Source organism: Taeniopygia guttata, chromosome 3 (assembly GCF_048771995.1).
Source record: "Taeniopygia guttata chromosome 3, bTaeGut7.mat, whole genome shotgun sequence".
NCBI classification, from domain to species: Eukaryota; Metazoa; Chordata; class Aves; order Passeriformes; family Estrildidae; genus Taeniopygia; species Taeniopygia guttata.
Genome location: NC_133027.1, coordinates 110,818,557 through 110,844,087, shown reverse-complemented (window position 1 = coordinate 110,844,087; position 25,531 = coordinate 110,818,557). Strand labels below are relative to the sequence as shown.

Sequence of the window (25,531 nt, the reverse complement as noted above, 5' to 3'; positions counted from 1 at the left end):
CAAAGTTCAATACTTCCCCCCAAGAACAGTGGACCAACCTTCTACCATAGCCTTCACCAGCCAGAATTGCTCACAACACTGAGCAAATATACCAATGTGTTTATGCTTTCTTTTTCTGTTCAACTAGCAAATAGAAAATAATCTCTGATATTTCTTTTGTTTGAAAGGACTACATACTTCTTTTCACTAAAATAAATCAACCCAATAAACTTCAGACCAATTTGGAAAATGTGTAGTCAGAATAGGATTCAGATTTTACTAATAGGCAAATCTAACACATCTTGAAGGCACTGCCATAGGCTTTAAGTTTAAAAGTTCCAATAAAGACACTAAGTATCAAAACTGACACTTGAATTTTTAATAAAAGTACTTCCTTGAATCACTCAAAGTCAAGATAGAATAATTGAAAAGATGGTATGCTTCAGTATTGCACATCAAGGGGAGAAAGAAGCCTCTTCTACCTGGGTGACTTTTTAACACTTGCATCTAAACACAGTACATGGCATTTGCTCTCTCATAGAAGGTAATTTTTTTCTCTCTCTCTCTTTTTTTTTATTTTTTAAGCAGGGAAAGGTCATTCTCTTATATCATTGAAGATGTTTAAAGGACATTGCGAAATTCAGATTTTACTTAAAATTAGTTTAGGACTCTTCTTTCAGTATTAAATACTGCATAGAAAACTTACAGTTGGTAACTATGAAGATCCCGAGTTGAATCTTTCAGACAACACTTTTCATTTATTACATAGACAAAAATCTCTTGGGCCAATTAAATATTAATGTACAAAGGAAAAGTTAATCATCTTTTAATCTCTAATTTATGTTGATATGCTGATAGAAATACACTTATTATTACAATTTACTTTAAAAAATGTATAAAAAGGTAGGAATTTTTAGAGAGATTTTCGATACTCAAAATGTTATCTGACCTCAGTGAAGCCAGAGGATGCTTTGTCATGGACTGAATTAAGATCTCACTGTAAGCTTTTGTTTGATCATTCCTTGTTCAGAAACATGACAGCTATATCCCTAGAGATTTGTTTGATTGGAGTTGTTTCTAGTCAAACCATTTCTCATGTGCCCAGCACTTCCTGACTCACCCCAGAAATCCTGTCACTGCCTAGAACAGCATCACCCACCTCCCTGAGCACCAGCCTTACAGCAAGGGACTCCAGAGCTTTAGTCTAAGTTCTTACAACGTCCTCCCACAGCTCAGAGGAATAACATCCCTGAAGACTGGGACAGTATTCATGCATGAATATATCACAGGGATGTTAGAAAGGTTAACATTTTGAGAGCACAACACTTCCATCTTGGTGAAAGGAAACATGCATGAAGGAAAGAAAGACAAAAGTTATGAGTTATTGCAGACAGAATGGAAAACTCAAAAAAAATTACATAAAACTTTCAGGGGCCTTACAATATAATACAGAAAAATCAAACACTGGAGTATTTTACTAGAAGTTCCTCTCACAATAGCTGGTGATGAAGAATGAATGAATGCCATTTGAAGTGCCAAGACATGTTTTCATTGCCTCTTATAGACAGCATATTTCTGAATATTGAGCTGTATTCTTACAATGCTTTTCTACCTATAAATTCTACATTTAGCATAGGGTTATCCATTTGGTGAATTGCAAAAGCACATAATAAAATGCATTTCATCTTGTATATGTGACAGCCTCACTTGCTGTTAAAGTATCTTCCAAATACTGTCATGGTCTTGAAGAACTCTAAAATAAACATCAAATCCCAACCACAAGTAAGAAGCTCTATCCTCCTGAACAACTGAGTGTTGCCACAACTTTACCCCAATTTCAAAGTACAAGTATTCAGTTCAAGTCCTACATTTTCAGGGAATTATCCCATAAATTTTAAGTCTCAGGTTCATCTTTTTTTTTACCGCTCAGGAACAAGTGGTCATCTAATTTTTCACTTCTTAGACAAAACAGTTTCCATACCATCAAACCACAAAGTTGATAGTATGAAAAAAAAACCCTTGCCAACAAACTTGTAATAGATTCAGTCTTCTACATTAAGTTTTATTGTTTTATTTCTGCCTTTACTCCTAACTTGAAAATACTAGTCAGCCTCCATGTTTCAAAGAAGGATTTTTCTGACAGCTGATGCCAACAGTTCAGATGGTTTAGCTGCCTAAAAGAGAGGAAAAAGAAAAAAAAAAAAAAAAAGAGCAAAACCACAAAGCAGCAAGCAAACACAAAACCCAACATCCTCTTCTTGGAGGTCATCTGGTGTCTTCCCAGACACTTGAGTGCTAAATGCCAGGGGAAACAGCTTGGCTAAAAGCAGTCTTATTATTATCCAGATCAAGTACAATACTTCACAACTATTTATTTTTATATCTTGTCAACAATTGCACAGTCTTTGTCTGGAAATTCCAGAGCAGCATGCACAAGCTGTCAGCTACCTTTATGCAATACTGCATTTTCCTCAGAACTCATAAAATACTGATTTCTAGTTAGACAACATAGCTGTCACATCAAAACACATTCAAACATTTAAATTGTAACACCTTGCTCACCCCAAAATCTCTTTCCAAAGCGTATCGGGCACTGAATTTGTGACATTAAACAGACAGAACGGCTGTCTGCTAAAAGCAGCATCCATAATTAAGCAAGCAGAACATACAAAGTGTGGTACAATAACAGGGAGGTGGGATTTCATTCACCTCAGGTAAGGTTTCCACGGGTTAATGCAACCAGCTCACATTTAACTGTCAGAGTTTCCTACACACCATGGAAAGGAATAAATGGCTTAAGATAGCAATTACTCTAATTTATCTTCAATTCCTAATTTAATCAAGATGAATCTCTTTCTGTGATTTATTTCTCTCCTTTGATTGTAACCTGAGAGATGTGTAGCTCACGTTTAGGGTTATAAGAGGAAGTAAGATGGATCTTATCTTACTAACATGTTTCATCCTAAAGCATGAGATTGAGACGATGGGTTTCCTCCACAGCATGCTTAAGGAATTTGAGAACTGTGGAAATGCAGTTTTCATCAAAACACAGAGTGCATACTGCTAGCAAAAACCAAGATCTTGCTATAAACACATGCACAGAGATGGCTTGGGCTTAAAAAATGAGTGTGGAGAAGCAGCATCTACAGCAGGAACACAATCTGATTTGACAATTGATGGCTGTCACAAACAGTGCAGGCAACAAAATCCCTTGGACTGATGAGTAGTGGATCCTATCAAACACCCAGATTTTTGCAGGCATGTGTTAAAGATGGGAAGCAGGATTCCTGACCCCGATGCTCACACCTTTAGGAATAAACAGGACATTTTGTTTCTGGTCAGCTTAGCTGGACTCCAACCAATCTTTCCCTCTGCAACAAAGAAGCCAAAAGAGTAGATGCAGAACACAGAATGTCAAATCATTTACTTCATTACCCTGGCAAGAAAAAGTCACACACCACACAGAGTAAACTGTGTTTCACTACTAATAAACACCCCAGTGGATGTTTATCTATCCTCCATGCAATGTCCTGGCACCTGCCATCCTAGATTTCATTAACTGGAAATTCCAATGAGACATAAGGCATCCTTTGGGCAGTTAATTACTAGAAGATGGCCCAGAAAGGTTGTAGAATCTCCATCCTGGGAGCCATTGGAGGCTGGGCTAGACTCTGCCCTGAGCAAACTGATGTAACTGAACACAGGGTTGGACTGGAAGAGTCCAGAAATCCATTTCAACCCTTTGTATTCTGTGCCTGTCCTTTGAGCAAACAGCACCATGTACTGCAAAACCATCATCTACAGCCACATACAAGAAAGCAGTCCAGGTTGTACATCATCCTGGTTTTGACATTTTCGCTCAAAGAGGGAAAAGCTCCCTTTATTCTTGAATAAACATGCTAGAAAAACTTGCAAAACTACCACACTTTTGGTCACACTACCATTTTGATTGCATTTTTAAAGGTGTGAACATCTTTTATTTTTCAGTTTATAAACCTGAATCTAGCACCTCTCCTCCTCCCCACCATCACACTACCCCCAGAAAAAAGAGTCATCACTACACATGGATCAACCACAAACAAAATCATTTAGAGGAACAGGGAAAATTCATCTTTTATCATCTGTGCCACCTAGCAACACACAGTACTAGATTCAAAACATTTGCAGATCTGACACAGGGGAGCACATGAACATCAGAATAGAAGAAGAGATAAAATCTGCTTTCCCATTTCAAAGCTTCCACAGGCACAAGAGCTTTCCATTAATTCTGAAATATTGTCACGCTCACAACAGAACTCAAACATTATTTTTAAATTGCATACTTTAGTTTTGAGCAAATACAGCGTTTGGGGTTTTTTGTGTGTGTGTGACTGATAATTTCATCTTCTATAAATCAGAACCAAGCCAAGTATTTCTGAGGTATGAAAAACTTTGCTAAACTTCACAATTAAATACAGGGCAACTACACTTTTTCTGATCTGCTGTGCACAGCAACAGAAAGGACAGTCTTTTGTATTTAAATTATTACAGTGGTCAGACTTTATATGAAGAGAGGGTTTAAGGTTTTAAGACCAGATCCCTTCAAGAACATGAGAATTTCATCCAGAATAGTGAGTAAAGCATTAGTAAAAAAATTAGCATAAACATAGGCACACATAATTACTTGCACACTATTCATTTATTACAATTTACCTGTTAGCAACTTCAGTTCCTGCACTGCTCACGTGTTCCCGAGCCAGGGATACAAACACCAACACACTGCACACAATAGGTCCCAAAATTGCAGCACATCTGAGGACAGGCTCGAGGCCTCCCGGCTTCAATGTTCTAGTACTGGAGTAACCTTATTGCCATTTTAAAATGTATTTAATATTTAAGCAATGTTATCTATAAAAACAATGCATTTGACTTTCAGTTCAATAAACAGCATGATCTATATAACTTTAATTCTTTTTAAAAATTGCAAGGTTAGTCAACTACAGTACTTGGAGAGTCAGTCTGGAAGAAATGAAGTATTAAACATCTCTAATTTCAGTCAATAGTCTGGAAACTACTGTAGCTTTCCACTTTTTAGGCATTCCTATTCATAATTCACCACTGGATACAACAAAAACAATACTTTATTCATAAGCTGAGTAGTAAGTTCAGTGTGTACAAAAAAAATTTTAATTTAGGATGAATTCTGAGAAACTTTAAAAGACATCCCTCCCCTGTTGGGTTTTTCTTTTCCCCTAGAAAAAAATTCAGTAGAACTCAATTTAGGAGATGGTCAAAGCACATTTAAAGATTTGTTTGGACACATACATACATATTAATTCTGACATTTTCATCCTGATTTTGGACTAGCTGTTTCCCAACTGAGGTATTTTCATATATCTCTCTCACTATCTTATCTTAGCCATTCTGGACAAACAGAAGCTCATTACTCATCTTCAGATTGCTTTTTAAAGTATAACATCTTTCCTGCAGATTCTGTTTGTTTGGTTTTTTTGGGTTTTTTTTAATTAGAATGTAAAACCAGCAGCTTGCTTTAATCTTTGCACGTGGAGGGGACTCCAGGAAAGTGATGCAAGATTTGCCACACAAAAATAAGAGACAACACAGAGACCAAAATGGAAATGAGCACAGGAGGCAGAATCAAAGAAAATTGAAAAGAAAATCAGAGATTAAGGTAAATGAGGCAAACCAGAATTTCAGAAGTAAACATTAAGATTGACAACTGTCAGGAACTGAATCACCTATTCAATCAACTAAGCAGCTCATCATGGGCAGAAATAGACTCCTCCAGAACACTTCATCAGGCTCCCTTGAATCTGACTGAATGCAGCTTGGGGCTTGCTCTTACATGAAACATCATCTTTGCTTTGTTTCTTCTTAAAATTCTGTGCTGCAAAGCAATAATCACCAGTGACTGGTGATTCACTGTAATTCAAAAATCCATGAGAACCTGACAAATTGTGGCATCAATTCACAAAATGTCCCACAGTAGTAATTACTGTCCTGAACTAGTACTCAAATTACATACACAGCACCTTGACACCAAAATCAAAAGGAATATTTGTTTCTGCTTAAACAGGGGAAGAAAGTCCGCCAGATGTCTGTATAAAATTTCACTCTGCTACAAGTTCCTGTTATAGTTTTAAAGACAAAACTGAAAATGGGTGCAGGACATGAACTTTGCACTGGGTAGAAACACTGGGGGGTCAACCATGACCAGTGGGTCTTTAAGAATAACACAGAAATCCCCTCCAAACTCAGCTGTAGAAGAAATGGGGGATTATTATTCTGGTTTAAAAAGCTTCTTAAAAACAGAACTAAAATTGCTAAGACTGTAATAGGAGATGTGCATATATTAGTAAAAAAAATCAGTTCGCCTCTGAAACCAAGGAATCTTGGCCTATAAATTTTTGGTACTTTGAGATTTGCAAATAATTTCACTTCAAGTCAGATAGGTTTGTGGACCAAGTAACTCCTGTTCAGATTTTGCTTCCACATCAGCCTCACAATCGCTACTCCTGCACACTGCTAAATGTCCTTACTCACAAGAAAAAGGGAAACAAAGAACCAGAAATGTCCTTTCACTTTAGCTTTTATACTGCCATGCAATGTACTTAATCAATACTTATTTTAACATAGGAGAAACAAATATCTGACCTTTGTTTAGAGAGCTGATTCTTAGATTTTAATTATCAACAGATCTGTGCTGGTTAAAGAACTGTGAGAGGATTTTAATACAGTGAAGCAATAACACAAGTCATAAACCAGAAAACCCAGCACTCTGCATTAGTTCATTTCAAAGTAAACATAGAAATTAAATGATTGCTCTGTAATGTCTCAGAGACTGCAAAAACAACGATAAAAGGGTAACTACCATACTGATGTAAATGTTTTCATAGGATCCAATTAAGACACGGCAGTGTTGTTTTGCCTTTTAAGTTCTGTTCAATACTTTATCCATGTCTCATATCCTTCACCCTCTCACTTCTAAGGAAATTTCGTATTAGCTTACTTGTACTTCTTGACACAAGAACCATTTTCAGCTTGATGCAAAAAGTGAAGAGCTGAAGCTTTTTAGGGGAGGGCTCAGTCAGCAATTTTCATTTCCCATCCAACCTTCAGACCATCTTGGAGAGACAGAGGAAGAGACAACATGGTAGAGCAGATCTCAGGGCTGTGATTGACTTTCCTGGGATTCTGAATACGAGAGATGGGATGCTCCAGGGGTTTTGGCTGGTTAGGCATGGTCAGTGCCTGCTACTTTGCATAACAAGTATCCGACTTATTTGCAACTAGGGGACAACCCCAACTTTCAGTTCTTCAGAAAACAAACAAGTTATGACATTATTCCCATCATTTCTATTATTCACTAAGTCCCTTCTCATCGTAATCACTTACTCCTATTTTTTTATTTACTAGTTGCCTTTTTTCCCCTGGACACACAAAACACTTTCCATAAGGATAATTCCCTTTTCCTTTCCTCAACTTCATTGTCTACATCGGCTTTTTCTGAACTCCTCAAACTTATATTCCAAAGTATTGTTTTATAAGTACACAAGTTTACTTATCTATCATTTCAGCCTGATGCCCTAAAACAACATATATACTTAATATAACTAAAATAAATCTTCATAAAATGCAAATTATCAACCAATTCAGACACTAACTGCATAGCTTTGTTCATGATTCTTGAACCAGTTTTCAATACATTGCAGAGTGTCAAACAGTACTCAACAGCAATTTATTTTTCAGGACACTTACTTCACGTGATGCATACAAAAGGCTGGGATTCACTCAGACTACCCTATGTTCTTTGGACAAAACTTTTAATAATCTCAAAATTTTTTTTTCCAGCAATGCCTAATTATTTCAACTCATCACACTTACTGCTCACAGCTCCATTATCCTCTGCCTTCTTTCATTTCCCTTGCCAAAAGGGAAGGAATTAGTTGGATACTAAAGACAGTTTTGACTCAATAAAAAAAAATAAGGCTACTTTCTCACTGTTCACCAGACCTGAAATAGGAATCCCCATTGTTCCCTTTGCTTTCCTCTGACAGGATCAGCCTAAGATGTGATTCTGAAGGTAACTGCAGTAACTGCATGAAATGAACTAATTTCTTACCAAGTTGATGATATTTTGTCACCCAAACCTGTCACTTACTAAACAGAATAATTTTTCCACCCAGCAAAGTCTTCTATAGGTGTATTGGCAGCCCTTGATCGCTTTCCAATTGCCTTTGCTTCTTTCTCACTGAAGGCTGATCGAACCCACTTCCAATCCTGGCTCCTTACCAAGTCTTTCCATAGCACTGGCTAAAGCATCTTTACTTCTTCAGCTGGAGAATCAGGATAAAATACCCCATGTTCACACGCCCCAAGTCTGTGTGTGCCTTACCAAACAATTAGTGCCTGCATCCTTGCCTGTGCCAGTTTCCCGCTCCATTCCTGGCACTACTTGTTTATTTGTGTTCTGCTTCAAAAATCCTTTTCTTTTCTCCTTGGGTTTTTTTCCCCCTCCTTTGCATTAATTTGTTTTGCTTCTAAAATGGAATGTAACAACTGTTTAGTAGTTCATAGCTCATTTATTCACCTTTGTTGCTCAACATTTTAGTTCTCCTTATTTAAATGAGCATTATGTGCTGGGATTTTAGCATTAAATAAATGCTTTTCTACCCAGTTTCACCTCTTACGAATTCCAAACTCATGAAATACATTATAAACAAAGACCTACAATAGAACATATAAAGCAGCACTTAGAAATGCAGTTTGCCAGTGATGGATTAGGGATTTACATTCCCAAACTACCAAATACAGTGGTCTCCTTGACCACCCAGCTATGCTGATTTATTCGCAGTGACAGATTAAGCAGTCTTCATCATTACATATCATTAGTGGAAATCAAAGTCATGTCAGATATTGATGGTAATACCTTTCAAAGGTACATTACTGGCCAAGCTTTATGAGCAGCTTTCACATTAATTATTCAGTGAGCAACAATGCTTAAAATATATGCATATATATACTCTTGGATCCTTGGACTATATTCATCACTGATGATTTTGGAGGAATGGAAAATAAACTCAAACTTGAAGTTAACCTGTACATGGAAGCAGCAAGTTCAGGCTTCTCAATTTATAGATTTACTATTTTAAGTCAATTGCATTAAAGTGCAGTAAGACATCTCAACTGCAAAAGCAAAACCTCCTATCTAATATATATCTATCTATATATATCTATATATCTAAATTCTAGCATTAAACACAACTCTTTTTCTGTATGCTGAAAACCTATTCAAATTACTGATCAAAAAAAAAAAAAGTATTAAACTTCCATTTAAAGACAAGCAGTTATTCTGTGTTATGTTATTGTATGTTATCAATATGCTATTGATTAAAACTAATCTACTATAGGTACAGAACAATCCAGTGTTGATGCTTATTTTAAAATCAAGAAGAGATGAAAGCAATTTCCATAGCCCATTTTAAACTTTCACTCAAAACATGTAGGTTAATGGAAGTTAATATAAACAGCATGGAACAGAAGGACTAAAATCTGATGAGAAACAATCAGAATAATTTGGTCTGCCAGCTGAAAGGATACACATGTACAACTAAATTGAACTTTGTTTATGCCTTTTGATTTTCAAGACTTCTCTAGCATGATTACCCTATCTCCAGTTCTTTCAAGGGGAAAACTCCTCCCTCTTTCTGAATCTGCTTCTAAATCAACTTTTTAAATACTGTTTTTACAATATTAGGTATGTCACACTATTTAGTTTCTGCTCTAAACATCTGCAAAGAGAATGTACCTCCCACAACTCCTGGCCTGCTCCTGACTTTGTCTACATCTGCTACTATTATTTTTATAGTCTCTGATTTGTTCTTGTCATTTTTTCATGTAAACAAGAGTAGGGGAAGCCCCTTTTTGTTTCTCCTCTTATATACCTTTGAGAAATGGGATTATAATTACAGTGCCAAGCAATTTATGCAGCTGTAAGTAGTATTCCTGGGCACTTCAAAGAGTTCTTGACCAAAAAGAAATCTCAGATGCTTTAAAAAAATAAGAATTTTCACTATGAAAGGAATTAAAATGAAACATTACCTAAGTAGGGGTGTACAGTAAAGGATGAGATTAAACACAGGAAAATAGCAAGGCCTCCATAAGCAGCCTGCATTATGCTTGTGTTTATGTTAAAAAAAACCTGCAGTACTTTTTACCCTTAAGGGCTTGTTTCATTTTGTACACAAATTACATCCACTCTGCCAGACACCATTTATAATGGCAGAGTGGATGTAATGGCAGACAATCAGATCAGCCACGACACTCAAGGGTCTCTATAAACTTCACATTTAAAAAGCAACATGTCAGTAGATTTGGCTACTACAGGTTTCCCCCATCATTTAATTCCCATTTATCTTAAACTGGTAAATGGCTTAAAAGTCGCTGTACACAGTCACTCACGTAACCATACCACACATGCAATGAATAGTCCAAGTCTCTGGTGATTTTAGGAAATCACCTCAAAAAATCTGCTTTTATGCCACTTTGTAGTCCAGGGAATAGACTTCACATTAGAAAGTTGGTTTTTTTTACAAGCTTCCCAAATAAAATTTTTGAGACACAAAAATGGTGAAAACTTCAGTTCAACAGGTTTATTTTGATGCAGCGATGGGGACAGCAGTGGTTTGTTATACATTGTGTTGAAAAAGAAAAAACCCACAGTACTTGATAGCACAGAGTTATCAGAAGTTACTTAATTATCATACATAAAAATTGTTTTTCAGAAGTAAGATTGCAAATCACTCCAAGTTGTGCTTGAGCACATTTTGCACAGTAAGATTAGTATAAAACAAATTATCCTGAAAAATAATTATATTATTCAGTAATTTTTTTACAGTTCCCTTTTTGAATCTTCATGTTGAGCCTCCACTTATCCACGTTTTTTATTAAGAAAATGGATACCTAATCTAATAATAACCCCAGACACGAGCAGCTTCATGAATTGTAAAAGTTAAAGCTGGAAGAATTATATCTCTCATAAATCAGAGCTCCTCTATTAACATCAGGAAAATATTGTGGAAATTTCCAGCCCTATCAAGTACTGCCCCGAAAGAAACCAGACCTTTGATGTGACTAGCACAGGCTGCCCTCAAGACCATCAGGAAGAAGAATTAGTTTCAGATAGGGAAAGACGTGGGCCAGTAACAGCGCCTCGAGTTTCAGCAGGAATGAAAGCTCAGCCACAGGGACAAGTGGAGGGGCAATGCTAGGGAGCACAAGGAAAATTCATGGAACTGTCCTAAAAGAGGCTGCAAATGAAAGGAATCTGATTGTTCAGAGCAGGGAAAGCAAGTTCTGCTGTCAGTCATTCCAAGGGATCCCTGGAGCTGGACAAAGGGAGTCCCTTTCTGTGGAGGTTTTACAAAGGTGCTCACAGGCACCTCTCCTGCCGTGGCTGAAGCCAGTGAAGGACATCAGTGCTTAATGGACACAAATAAATCTAGCAGAATATGTAGCTACAACATCTGTCAAAACATACAAACTAAAACCTAGCAAAACTCACTATTAAATTGGCAAACTTCCTTGATTTTGGTGGGTTTTTTGGAAGGATATGGCATGTAAATTTGTAGCCAGAGATTCTAATAAATTTTTTTACTCTTCCAGCATTTGTTTTATCAGGTTTACAATTAGTTTATTATGTACCAATAGTCTGCATCCAGCAGAGAATCACTGTCCATATGTTGAGATGCAAGCCCCTTTAATACACTTCATGACTGGGACATGGAAACTGAGGCTAACTTTTGGCTGCTGCAGCATTACAAAATAATAATTCAGTTTGAGATGCAGTTCCCAACAATTCAAACTGGCCAGTAAAGCACACACAGTAAGGCTCTAGAAACCAAGGGATCTTGGGTTGTATCATCAATGTCTAAATCTACAGAATGGCAAACACATTTTCCCACATCACAAAGCACATTTTGAGAGCTGACTAGCTCAAAGTTTGGAGTGGGTTTATTTTTCATCTTTCTTAATTATGCGGTTCTGTCAATCACATAAAATTCCCTCAAAATAATGACCGTAAAGAAATAGAGTCATTACTAATCATTGAATGATCACAGGCAAATCAAACCCCAGCAGCAGTATCTGACAGCTCCCAGGGGATACAAGTGCTGTCAGTCCAGAACCTGCCACATTAAGAAGTCCCTTAGCTGAGCTGTTGTACCAGTTAAGAACTGAAAGGTGCACAGAGCTGTAAGGAAACAAGTGGAAGAGTCTCCTGCAGAAAGTTTGCAGCAGCTGCTTTTTCACCTTGGACAAGAATATCTTTGTCTAGAAACAGTCCTGGTATGGGACCTATACATGGACAGCATTGCATTATTTTTTTACTACCCAGTGCTCTATCCGTGATCGATGTGAATTGTTGGTGCTCTGCCCCAGTTCCTGTGCTGTCAGACCCCCTCTCTCACTTTGGTTACATGCCACAGGCCCAGCTGCAGTATTTAGTATATCCAGGTATGCCACACACATGAACTTCTCAGTTTTCCCAAGGCCAAGACAAACTCAGTTACTCTTTAAAAGAAATATTCTTCAAAAATATCAGTTAACTTCTTAGTCGCAGCTGACATATGAAAGTCTCCACAACACTAATAAGCTTGAAAGAATTTATACAACAAAGGCTTAGGGGTGACATACCCAGTACCTGAAGGAAGTCTGCAAGAAAAATGGAGAAGGATTGTTTACAAGAACATGGAGAGAGAGGACAAGGGGGAATGGATTCAAACTAACAGAGAGTAGGTTTACATCAGATATTAGGAAAAAATTATTTACTGTGAGGGTGGCACTGAAATCAGCTGTCTGGAGATGCTGTGGATGACCCATCCCTGGAACTGTTCAAGGTCAGGCTGGATAGGGCTCTGAGCAACCCAGACTAGTGGCAAGTGTCCCTGTCCATGACAGGAGGTTGGAACTGGATGATTGTTAAGGTCCTTTCCAACCCAAAACCTTCCATGGATGACTGACTCTGTGCATTGATGAAACCAAAACTTATCTCAGGTGAAAAAGTAGGTGCAAAAGCAGCAACCTCTCACAGGAGAGGTGTGAGTATCAGTGAAACAATTTGGACTGGTGGAGATGAGCACCTACGAACATAAGAAATGCAGGCAGTGCTTAACTCTCAAGTATTAGATTAGTTCTCTGAGGAAGAAAAGGAAACTGCACTTGGCCAAAGGAAAGAGAGAGTTATAGAGAAAGAGACTATAATATATCCTACAAGGCTGGAAAAGCAATATTGGAAAATAAGGAGCTTCTTCTTGTACCTCACAGCAACAATTAAAAGGTATTTGAACTTGATTAGAGTGGTCTATTCTTCATTAGTATTAGAATAAAGACAACACTGCACTCCCAGAACTTCAGATTGAAGGGAACACAAACTGCTCAATATCAAATATAAAGATAAAAAAGGCTTATGAAAATGATCCAAAAAGCTAACAGTGCACCTTTCAGAAGCATAAGTAATATATTCATGTCTCTGAAAGAACAAAAATATTTGTTTGTAATGCCCTTGGTACAGCCCAATATAACAAGCCCTGACAGATCAGCATTTATTTTGCTGACCATTGGGTGTCCAAATTCTTCTCCTGCAATTAATTCCAGTGGATTGAAGAGGAAGTACTACACAGTTCTGCCAGTCACAAGCAAAGTCTGTAACACAGCACCAGGCAATCAAGTCCTTCTCAGGACTGACAATATTTTTCCATCCAGCAGCATCAGGACACTGTTGCAGAAAGGCTCTCACTCCCCTCTTCATCCAAATTAGTTTTACATCAACAGTTCCTACTTTCCTGCTGTCAACTACTCAATGATGAATTGATAATGCATTTTGATGAAGGACAGTGTATACATATAATAAAAAAAAATATTGATGTGGCTTCCATAATTCATTATAAAGTTTTTATTCTTTTTATTCAGTTTGGAGACTTTCACAAGCCATTAGCTGGATTTCCATTTCAAGAATAAATTCATGGTTCACATAGATGTTATTTCAAAATCAGAAGCTAGCTGACCATACTGGGTTATAGTGCATGTGAAAGTGCATTGCTAGGGTTTGGGGGGTTATTGGTTTGGTTTTTATTTTTTTTAACTACCGTAGCAATGATGACAAGTCACCCAAGGCTTCTCATTTTTGTGCAATATGCATCATTCTTTTAAAAAAGTGCAATAGTGCAGGTGTGCAAGTAATAAGATCTTATAAAGGAAAAACATTCTTGCTCGTAAAGTAAAATGATCAAACAGCAACTTAGTCTTGGATTCTGATAAAAATGGGCTACGTGAGACCAAACCAAGGCTTATTCCACAAGGAACCCATGTAAGTCATCAAGTGAGCCATATTTCCTTTTTTAATTTAAAATGTTTCATTATCGAGAGGAAGAATGGATATATGTTATTAATATCTGACTACTACATGTATGAAGAAGGGCTTTTATTAATAACTACCAGGAGAAAGGCACGCTCATGCTTGGCTTCACCTCACCACCGCAGAGGAAAGCTCACGTCTTTCATCGAGAATGGCAATATATTCTTTCAGCTTACTATTTTACATCCTCTCTGAGGCTTTTAACCACTGGACTGAATCCTGAACAAAGGAATCGGATGTCCAGAACGAAAGGCACAGGGGAGCAGCAGCTATTTATCCACTCTTTGCAATATTCTTCTGACAGTGTGAAGCGTAGCAGCCGCTGCCAGCGCCCACCGCCGCTCAATATTGAACGCGGAAAGGACCTTTCCATCAGACATCTCCGAGGATCCTCCTATTAGCAAGACTTAAGGAGGCCTTTGTCATCTCAAATATGCTCAGCTGCTCACTGCACGGCGAAGCAGTGTAAGAACCATTTAAAGATGTGTCTGACATCATTAATCTATTTGCCCTCTGACCTTCGGAGCTGAACTGTAACTATGGCGACTAAAGCTTGACCTTACTACGCTGAGAAACTTTAAAGCTCAGTAGTATTTTGGGTCACATTGTTAGGATGAACAAAGGAATAAAGAAGAAATGTGACAGTTTCCTGGGAATTAAGGTCAGCAGGTCAATTGCCCTAAAACTTTGTTGTTATATGATAAGCAAGACTAGCTGAAATAATTTTTCAGCAATTAGAATTTTAAAAAAACCCAAACAACAAAATCTAGAGTTTTTGTTGTCTGAAGCACAAAACTGGTCTCTGTAAAAGCAATATGTAGCCCATCATTGAGCAAAATTACTCAACAGCATTCCCTGTACCATTTACAGCACAAACACTGGAAAAAATGGGCAGTAGGTATCATTTGCACATTCTCATATCAGGTCTGTCGTTAATTCAAGATTTGGGGGCATATGAAACATATTTATTAATGAGTTTCTGGAATTGCATTTGTAAAATTGTCAGTGTTTTCCATCCTCCCTCTTCAAATGATTCATGAATGTAGGTGGGAATAAGCAGCCCGAACACACTGATTTGGAACATCTGTGTAAAGGCAGCATGTGTCTTAGTCTGGGAATAAATACAGTATAGGGACTTGTCCTAACTAAATGCTATGACAAATGCCAATCCAAATATTTACAGTCTATAAAATTAGGCTTACTAACACTGTTTATACAGTTAGGTAGTGTGAAGCAGTTTTCAATGTAATCATGCATCGGCAAAATTTATAGGTGTCGCCTCTATTTTATTATAGTTCCTAATTTATTCAATAAAATTATTCTACATCAGAATTAACTAATTACAAACATATTTTTAAGCCTAAAAGTTTTTCAAATATTAGGTATTCCTACCCATACCATGGAGGTCCACAAATGTATCCTATAACAGCAGCTAAAAGGCAGATAGATACAAAAGATATAAGGTGTGCATTGATTTATCATGTTAGGTTTTTCTAATTTGTCACATCATCAATGAAGAAAAACTACTGTAATGCAAAAGTGCAGCACAGACTGTGCATAACATGCCAGTGTAGCTGAGTATATCACCCACAAAAAGTGTGTGAAGTGTGCGAAGGAAAAAGCATGAAAAGGAAAGTTTGTGAAGCAGTGTTTTCTTTCACAGTAGGAGAATTAAACATATCTCAACATAGTGTTTTGGGGTTCTCCACAATTAGCATATTTTATTTAATTACTTAATAATTATGTAAGGGGATACTAAAACAGTGGCACTTGTTCATTAAGAAATATTAACGTAGCACAGAAGTACAGTGCATGGCAGAAATACCAGCTCACACTTCTTATGAATATTAAAGAATACAAAAGTAAAATTCCAGGCACCCTGCTACATAATCTTTTCTGCTTTTCTTTTTTTATAATATTCTAGATGTGCCTGAGAAATAGAATTCTACAAAACTGGTTTTAAAAGGTCTGTAGACTGTGAGTCTGACAAAAAGGCGTAGCTAAAATGATGCCAGAGTGTGAATGCCATCAATAAAGAATTTAAATTTTGTTTAATTATTTTTAATTCTGAATTTGCTGTTGGTTGAGCACAAACTGAAGCAATCACTGCTGAAGCTGTATCTGACCTAGGAAAAAAATGTTAATGGCTCTAGAAAAGCACTAGAAAAGCTCTAAAGAAAGAATTCAAAACTTAGAAAATTTATTTCAGTGTGGGGAAATGGAAGAATGTAGTTAATATACACATCCAACAGCAAGGTAGGAGTGATTTACCTGCAGCCATCAAACCCCAGAATATGTGACAATTCTTATCACATAGATTACCCTTGTCTTGCTGAGAATGTCCAACGCCACTGCCACCAGGCAGATCTCAAACTGAAACAGGTTTTAATAGCAATGGCAGTCTGGAGGACAAGCATGCAACAGTTCATATTTAAGATATGCAGCAGACTCTTCACCTTGGAAGACAGGATGTCTTTTGAAGCTGTGCCTGTGACAGCTGTGATACCAAAAAATAGTGTCAAGAGGTTATTTGGGCCCCATTATACAGAAGGTCACTCTAAATGTCCTAATGGCACACCAGGTTATTTTCATCTTCTCTAAACTTGATACAAAACATTTAAGAGTCAAAACACATTTGCTCTTAATAAACTATCCTTTTGAAATCACTGTATTTTAGCATTGTTATAAAAAGAGTGACAAACTAACAAACTTGTGTGTGAACCCACAGTGCTGAAACTTGGCACAGAAGGGGGGCATTCCCAGGTGCCACGCTCTCATTACCCACTCATGAATTAATAATTATTCTGGAAGTAAAAGGAGACACTGGAAAACTTCAAAAACCTCAAGAGTTATTACTTTCTATACAAGAGAATCCGACCTGAAGTCATACATTGAAGTACTACTCAGTTGGCACAGAAATGGATTAAAGCCAGGAAATTCTAAGTTTAAGCTGACTCGCCATCCTTAGCACACTCTATTGTCCTTTATCCCTAAAATTTAATTAAACCTCAGTCCTGACCAGTTGTAATAAGTAGTACAGAAAACTGATTATCGGAATTGCTTTCCTCCGACGGGTCTATTGTGCTACACTTCCCCTCTGCAAAATACAAAAGACCCTATGTACATTTCTCTTTCTCTGTGAAAAGAGGGCTGGAAAAGAAATCCAGTCTGAACTTTTATTTAGTTGCCGATTGTGCTGTGGAATGAAAGTAAGCATTTTCTTTTAAAAGCTGATTCAAATTCAGTACTTAATCATGCCATAGCAGAGCAAGAGCAGCAACAAATTATGTTACAATTACATTAGAAATTTTTCTACAAGATTTTGTTTTCAGTCACATCTAATCTTTCAATAGCTGCTGTTTCTAGGACTGATATTTTCCTAACAGCATTTGTGCCTGCAACTAGCTGCTTTGATCAGAAACATTTGGAATGTAAGGAAAATATGTACGTGCATGTGTATGCAGAGCACAGGCAGGGAGGAAAGCAGTCACATTTGATTATAAAAAAGTTATAGAAGCCATAAAGTATTTCCTTCATTCTTCTATATGGTTATTTTCCCCTGTTCTAGGAGATTACTTACTCCTGTAGTAACCAATTTGTTTTCTCTGCTGCAGATCACTGCAACAGACTATTACAAAGTAATAGTTTTAAAATTTAAAATGCTATGAACTCCACTTTAGATAACAGACCCAAAATCCAGGCCTCAAGTGCCTACATTAAAGCAGAATCACCAGTAACTGGATGGATGACTAAGCCATCCAGAAAAAGGTAAAAGAGCTTGCAGGCCATAGGACACAAATTGAGAGCCCAGGTTCTAAAATTCCTCTTTGTCTGCAGCGCTCTCCCTCTCACCCAGAAAAAGTCAGATGACTTGAAGATATCAAATAACATCTGTTTTCTAAACAATACACTAATGCCTACAAAATTTATAACACCCACTTCTGAAACAATACAGAAGAGTGCTCAGTCTGCAAATCCAAAACCTTTAAAGGAATTTTAATTAGCAATTTCAAAAAGATGCCTATAATCCAGGCAGCTTATCACTGCCATGAGATGAAATAAAAAATACGTATGCAAAGCTATCTATGGTATTATAGGGATATCCAACAGAACTCTGAAAGCCTTTGGGTTAAAGCTATTAAACTTGTAGAGCTTCAAAGTGGAAAGGTACAACCCTTCACAGGCCAGCAACAGGTCAGTGCCTGCTACAGTGATGCCTCATCGTTCCTCTGCTAAATGACTCCTGGTTTGGCTGCCACGGCTGCCTTCATTCCCATCTACCTCTGCTTTTTGCCACTAACACAAGACAGCAGCGGTGTTTGTTCACCAAAATGAAAATGCAAATCCCTACTATGTCCTCCTGACTCTCTGGCCAAGCTTATGTAAATATGTTTTCCTAATACACAGCATTCTACAGATTGGGGTACCAATAGCAAAGGACAAATTGACATTCCCTGCTTTTCTGCACAGCATTCCTGGGTTTACAGAGGTACAGTGATGTTTTCCCAGCAGTCACTCCAAAAGCAGCTAACTATCAATGCTAGTAACTTCTCTTCATCTCTAAGAAGGGAACGGACCCAAACCACCCTAGGATGCGAAGACATATAGATTTCAAAGCTGGCTACATAGGATTCATAATCATAGAACAACAGAATATGCTGAGTTTGAAGGGACCCATCAGGATCATTGAGCCCAATTCCTGGTCCTGCACAGTAAATCCCAAGAATCCCACCATGTGCCTAAAAGCATTGTGCAAATGCTTCTGGAGCTCTGTCAGAGTTGGTGCTGTGACCATTTCCCTGGGGAGCCCTTTAAGTACACACCCCTCTGTGGGTAAAAAAACCCTTCCTGATATTCAACCTAAACCTCCCCTAACTCAGCTTCATTCCATTTCCTCGAGTCACTGGTCACAAGAGTGAAGAGAGCCTGCCTTGTCTTTGGCAGCACCCACTGCTCAGGGACTCCCAGAATAAGTGCTGTACATTTCATCACTAGTTACATGAGACTGTTTCTACTTGAAACCTTAAGTAACACAAGCACCACATTGCGAGAGCAAAGAGTTGTTACACTCAGGACAGAATGAACAGCTGCCACACAATTTGATGGAAGTGCCAATTTCCATGCCAATACCACAATCCTTTCAATGAGGCATTTGGCCAACATATTAAAATCCTTAGACCATAGGGAAAACAACAAAGTAATTCCACAGTAACAGCCGCAGCATGTCATGGCATCTATTGTTATTAAAAATACAGTAGATGTAGAATTACATGTTACAGAAAGAGATGAGTATTTCTTTTTAGTATCAGAAATTGAAAAGCAAAGAAGAAAAATGTTTTTGTAGTAATATGACAGGCGACATAAACAGCAAGAAATTTGACAGCTGCATATGCCAAACTCATACGTTTACTAAGAACAAGGCTGTACGAGACCTCTAAGGCAGAAGTTCACAGATGCAGCGTTGAAGTCAGTTTTGAATGGCAATGGTGGGTGGAAAACCATAACTAGCAGGCAGCAGGGCTTTGCAGTTGTTTTACAGGCAGCTCAGAACGGTGAAGTAAACAAACAAATAAGTGAAACTGAGCCAGCAGCAATTTGTGACGTGCAGTGTGACTGGCTGTCATTCAGAGCTGGCTCATCTGCTCTTCGAGTGCATGAATTTCACTTGTTCTATGCACACAGACACAGAAAGTTTCTATTAAATCCATGGAGACTAAATAGAGCCCCTAATGAGGCTCAAAACTTGACTTTTCACCTCTCTGAAAAGCATACCTGAAATACAGTTAAAGCTGACCACAAAAGACAACTTCAGCTGGACCCAACAACCGAAGTGCAGTGGAACAGGACGGTCCCACAGGCATCAGCACTTGTCTGGTTCCATCAAAAGCTGCATGGAAAAGCAGCACCACCAAAATGTACTTCATTCTGGGAGGAAGTCTGCATTTTTGGCAGCTGAGCTGACTAAAGGCCTGGCCAAACACAAGCTGATAGAAAAGTGGAGATGGGGCTGCCCTCTGTGGCAGCAGCCAACCAGATGTACTGCGGAAATCCATTTTTAGATGCTCTTGCCTGGAGTATTGAGGAGCTGAACTCAATAACCTGAATCCCTTCTGTTATGTGCTTCTAGGCTCCACTGTGTGCACAGAGCTGACCCGGCACAGGCTCAAAATGATTGTGGCTGAACAATCCATAGCAATCACGACTTGTTCGCTAAAGAATTTACAATTGCAATCAGAACCTCTCTACAACCCCTGGGAGAAACGATCAAGAAACGAAATAGTCTTTGTTATAACCATGAATAATAATGTAAAATAACACCAACTAGAAATAAAGACAAATACTAGGCAGTCTAACAACAAATGGAGTTTTCATTTCTCACTGGGGCTATTTTTAGATGCATTCATATTTAAATATGAAGGTAATTTCCCAGCGCAGCTGTTAACAGCTCTTCCTGAGCTTCTCTTGGAGTTTGGGTGTTGCATCTGCAGGCATTTGCAAGGCAAACTTCTGGTTTCAGTGCATTATAACTACAAAAGCAGATGTTTCAAGCATCACCTTCAAAAATCATACTTTGCATCTCGGGGGATACTATGGTCAATTTATTTGTAAAAGGTTTGAGGTTTTATGTACAAAACGATGTTGCTATTGTAACAAGCATTTTGCATGGTTTTGAATATACCTGAAGACACGCTGAGGTACATATGAGGTGAACAAAACCCATAAATAATGTGCCCGTTTGGGTTGCTGATGGTTTGAGAAATGCATGATTTTAAAGAATCATTGAACAGGTCAAGAACTACTCCAGTTTTAATGAGGGACTCTGTCTGCTTCTCTCATTCAAATGAAGATTTTATTTTTTTCTTTGTCAATAAGTGGTAATTAAATAGTTCTCACACATTCTACTGTATCTGAAAGACTGCGTGTGTGGAGAGAGATACAGTAATGCTCTAATTAGGACTACATACATACCATATTTGATTCAGACCATGGGTCCAGCTAGCCCTGTCAATACCAGCACTAAGTAGTTCTGCTTTCAGAGCAATGTGCAAAACTGCATTTTGCACCTCCGAGTTGTTGTCAAAATACCTGAAGATTAGAAATAGATTTATATTCTGGTTTTAAAACCCATCTAGAGTAGCAAGCAAAGAAATGAGAAGCCAAACCACTCAAGAGTGTATATCACTGATCTCTCTAGCCCATGGCATCACTTACACTGTGATGACTGTGCTACAGACCTTGTGTTCAACCTGCTGTCTTGGGAGAGCCAAGCCTGCCTTCAACATTTTTTACAGAAGGGAATGGAGATGAAACCTCTGGCATCAATGCCACAAACCTTCAGTGAAGAGCAGTGGGGTTTAGGTGGAGCAGCAGGTGGAAGAGTGATGGTAAAGCAGCTTTGAGAATATTTTCCCCACCAATGAGTTGGATACAAAGCTACTACAGTGTAGACCATTCTTAGTGGAGACAAAAGCATGCTCAGCTCTGTATGTGAAAGGCAGGAGTTTGGTTTTCTTACTTGTCAGGTGAGAGGAGAAACAAGGAACTCAAAGAAAGAGTCAGACTCTGCTCTTTACTAACAAAGTTGCTGTTGTCACCTTTTCAGGCAAGTCACCTAAACTATCTTACGTGCTGCACATCACACACAGCGACATCCAGGTCAGCCAAATGGCTTTGTTTTCCTGAGTCACAGAGCTGAAGGTCTCTCACGGGTTCCTACAGGTTACTTCTCTTTAGGACTCCCAACACTTCCTCCAAGGCCCTGGGATTAGTGTGTGTTCACCCAAGGCCAAAGAACAAAACCTTTGAGGAAGGAGATTAAAGATGAATTAAGGAAGGGAGAAAAAAAAAAAAAGAAAATGAGGAAGACTGCTCTAGATACGAAGCTTAAATATAATTTCAGATTCCGATTCCCATGAAAATTCAGCCTCTCATCACTTCAATGAACTTCATCCTCAGTAGCAGCAAGTCATACCCACTAAATGCATGTCCATCACCTGCTCAAAGTAATTCCCAGGTGTCAGGCCTTCTCCTCACTTCCCTGCTTATGTTCTGGGTAGACACCTGGTTGGGGAGAGCTTCTCTCACTCCTCAGTGTCCCTAGTCATTCTAGGTGTTGGAATTAGTGAAGATTGAAGAGGGATTGCTCTAGGAGTAGCTGGGAAACTGTCCAACTTGAATGTGCTTCTGAGACTCAAAGGAAATAGGATGCCTCTGCTGAGCACGCCAGTGCTTTAGGAATGAGATCTCCTGTGAATTAGAGGGAAATTCTAAACAAAATTTCATGGGTAAAAAGTAAAATCACCATTAATAATGTATGACTAGGATAGGAAATGTGAAAGAACACACACATATGCCTTACAACTATTTTTTTTTTTTCTGTTTAGCTTCAAGGATCTTTCCACAGCACATTCAGCCAGCAGATGCTGAAAACACGCCAGCGCCCACACCAATTCATGCAGATGGTGCTGGTGGGGTTGAGCCTTGTACAAAACTTACTTGTCTTCTCAACTAAGATAAAGATTCTGTATGTGTGTCCATTTCCTGAGTCAGAATGTCATCACTACATTTCTCATGGCCAGGGAAATTTCAAAATTCCTGTTAACTCACTTTTAATGACCATATCAACCCATAACTTTCTGCCAGCCCCATTAACTGCTGTTGTACAAAGCCATTCCTGAAACAGCCTCTCTTGCTGAACAGAAGAAGACAGAATAATAACCCCTGCTCACGACTAAATAAATCTGTTCAGACAATGTAAACTTAGTCTTTCCTGAGAATAAACACTTTTGAGTTATTCATATATTCAACACTGGCACAGCCTTTCGTAATTTCAAACCCAGGTATTACACAAGCAAATCAGCAAATGCACAGACTCGGGCTTATTGCTAGATATTAACATAGACTAGACACAAACAGCTAGGGTGGTGCATTTGGCCAAAATAAATGTGCTAATGCTTCGATTTGCCTGCAAAGCAGGGGGTGTACATTTTTGTAGAGATTACAGATCACCACCTAATGCCTTCAGCAGCACTGTATACACTTGCTTTGAGTTTACCAGGAATGCTAAATATTCAAATTGGGGAACTCATACACTATACAAGTGCAGAAAACTTAGCCACTGTAATTTTACCAGATTAGACCTAAGTGAGACTGCTCAACTCATAGAAGAAGGAAATAAAATAGGAAACGCTTTAACATGTAACAGGGGCCAAAGAAGGACAATAAGGGAGAGAAAAGAGCTCAGCAGAAGCAGCTTCTCCCGGCATAAAATCAATGCACAAAAAAATGCAGAATGCAAAAAAAGTTGGAATGTGAATGTTTCCATGTGGGTTGACGTGTGGAGAAACAACTGTTGGGCACTGTGGGAGGAGGTGGATAAGAAGCAGGGCATATGCAAAAAGCCTGGCAGAGGGAGGCTAAGTACAGTGAGAGGAAAGACAAAGGCAGAAAATCATCTGGGGCTATCAGGAAGTAAAAACAAAGAGAAAGGACCAGAACTACTTTCATGGCCTGCAAATAGAAAGCATGTGACTTTCAAGTTTTCAGAATAAACCTATGAAGAACTGAGATTTATAAAAACTGCATATGAATATAAAACAAGAAACAAGAATTTTGCCCAACTGATTGTCTGATCAGTATCTAAACAGGCACCAGCAGGAGCAGCAATGAGTTCCAACATTAACAGGCAAAAAAGGAACATGGACAGAAAGGAGTCATCCATCCCAAGCCCCTTCTTAGCAAGCCCCAGACCACCCCTGCCTTGCATATCTCTCTATCCTCGAAGGCTGGCTCTGGGCAGCTGTTCCAAACAAAGCTCCAAGAAAGAGCTCAAAACCAAAATGGCACCAGATTTTGGGGTTTTTTTCCCTGCCATTTCAGAAGGTTTCATGTTGGCATTTTTTCAGGGGTTTTTTATGTATTTCTGTACTACTGGAACCCTTTTTATAGAGGCAGGTGTAAAAATGCATTTACCACTTTGTTCAGCTCACTATATGCTTCATCCATAAAAATGTGAATTTGCAAATGCAGAACTCTACCCTGAGGGCAGAACAGCAGGTTTTTTCCTTCACAGGATTCTTCCTCACACACACTAGACATTACTAACAATCTCAGCTAAGGTTTTCAAGGTTGTTTTGGAGGAACATTATTTTTCCTCCCTTTAACACACTTTCAAAGCCACATCAAGCAAAAGGAAAGTCTCTTGTGTTCTGACAGCATTCCTTACTTTGTCAAGTAAGCAAGGAAAAACTCCATGTTCTTCATAGCTGCGAAGGAGTTAGCACTGTTTCTCCTAAAAATGTTGTCATGGTGTTTTCATGGTTTGACATCTAACAAATAGAGGAAATTGCTTTTTAAATATAAATATTCACTTTAAGCATTAGGAGCAAACTTTCCTGGAATGGACTTTATGGAGTCAGCTTTCTTTACCCACTGCAGCACATACTGTAAATAATAAAAAATAAATACTGTACTCAAAGGCTTTGCAATTTCAAGTGCCCTATTAAGTTACTTAATTTTGCTATCCATAGCACATGATCTCACAAGCAAAGCTGTTTATTTGCCTTAGGGAAAATACAGATGTGATTGCATCACAAGTGGTTCTGAGTTGACAGGGCTTTTCCCTGGGGTTGTTTAGGAGAGCAGGAAAGAAGAATGAGGAGAAAGCATGGAGAGAAGAGGGAGGAATGGAAGAAAATACAGGTACAGTGGTCTAACCTCCTGGCCTTTACAGACAAACAAAATAGCCACAATTACAACTATTATTCCTCTGGCAGGGGAAAAGAAAGAAGCACACTTGAGCCCACCTACTTTTAAACGAGTATTTAGTTTTAGACTCTTCATTTCTAGCTCTGCTGTGGACTGCCTTGCATGATTACACTCCCATTTTTGTCGCATTTGATACAGAGCTGCTGCACCAACTTTGACAAGGTACTCTATGTACATACACAGTGCTGAAAGATGAATTTGACAGACATTTGCACTTGGAAGGAATATATCCGAAACTGGATTCTAATTCTGAAATTATTCTGATCATTTAAAGACTAAAGTCTAATACAAACTGCAATATGTATTTGTTGAGAAACACTACTTAGTGAATATCAGGAAACCTTACAGAACATGTATCATACTGAAGTTCAT

The 25,531-nt window shown here is 38.3% G+C and overlaps 1 protein-coding gene across 6 annotated transcripts in view; it reads right to left on the bottom strand.

Moving 5' to 3' along the window:
- MACROD2 (mono-ADP ribosylhydrolase 2) overlaps positions 1-25,531 on the bottom strand; it is an 825,711-nt gene that overhangs the window by 689,069 nt on the left and 111,111 nt on the right. The window lies entirely within an intron of this gene.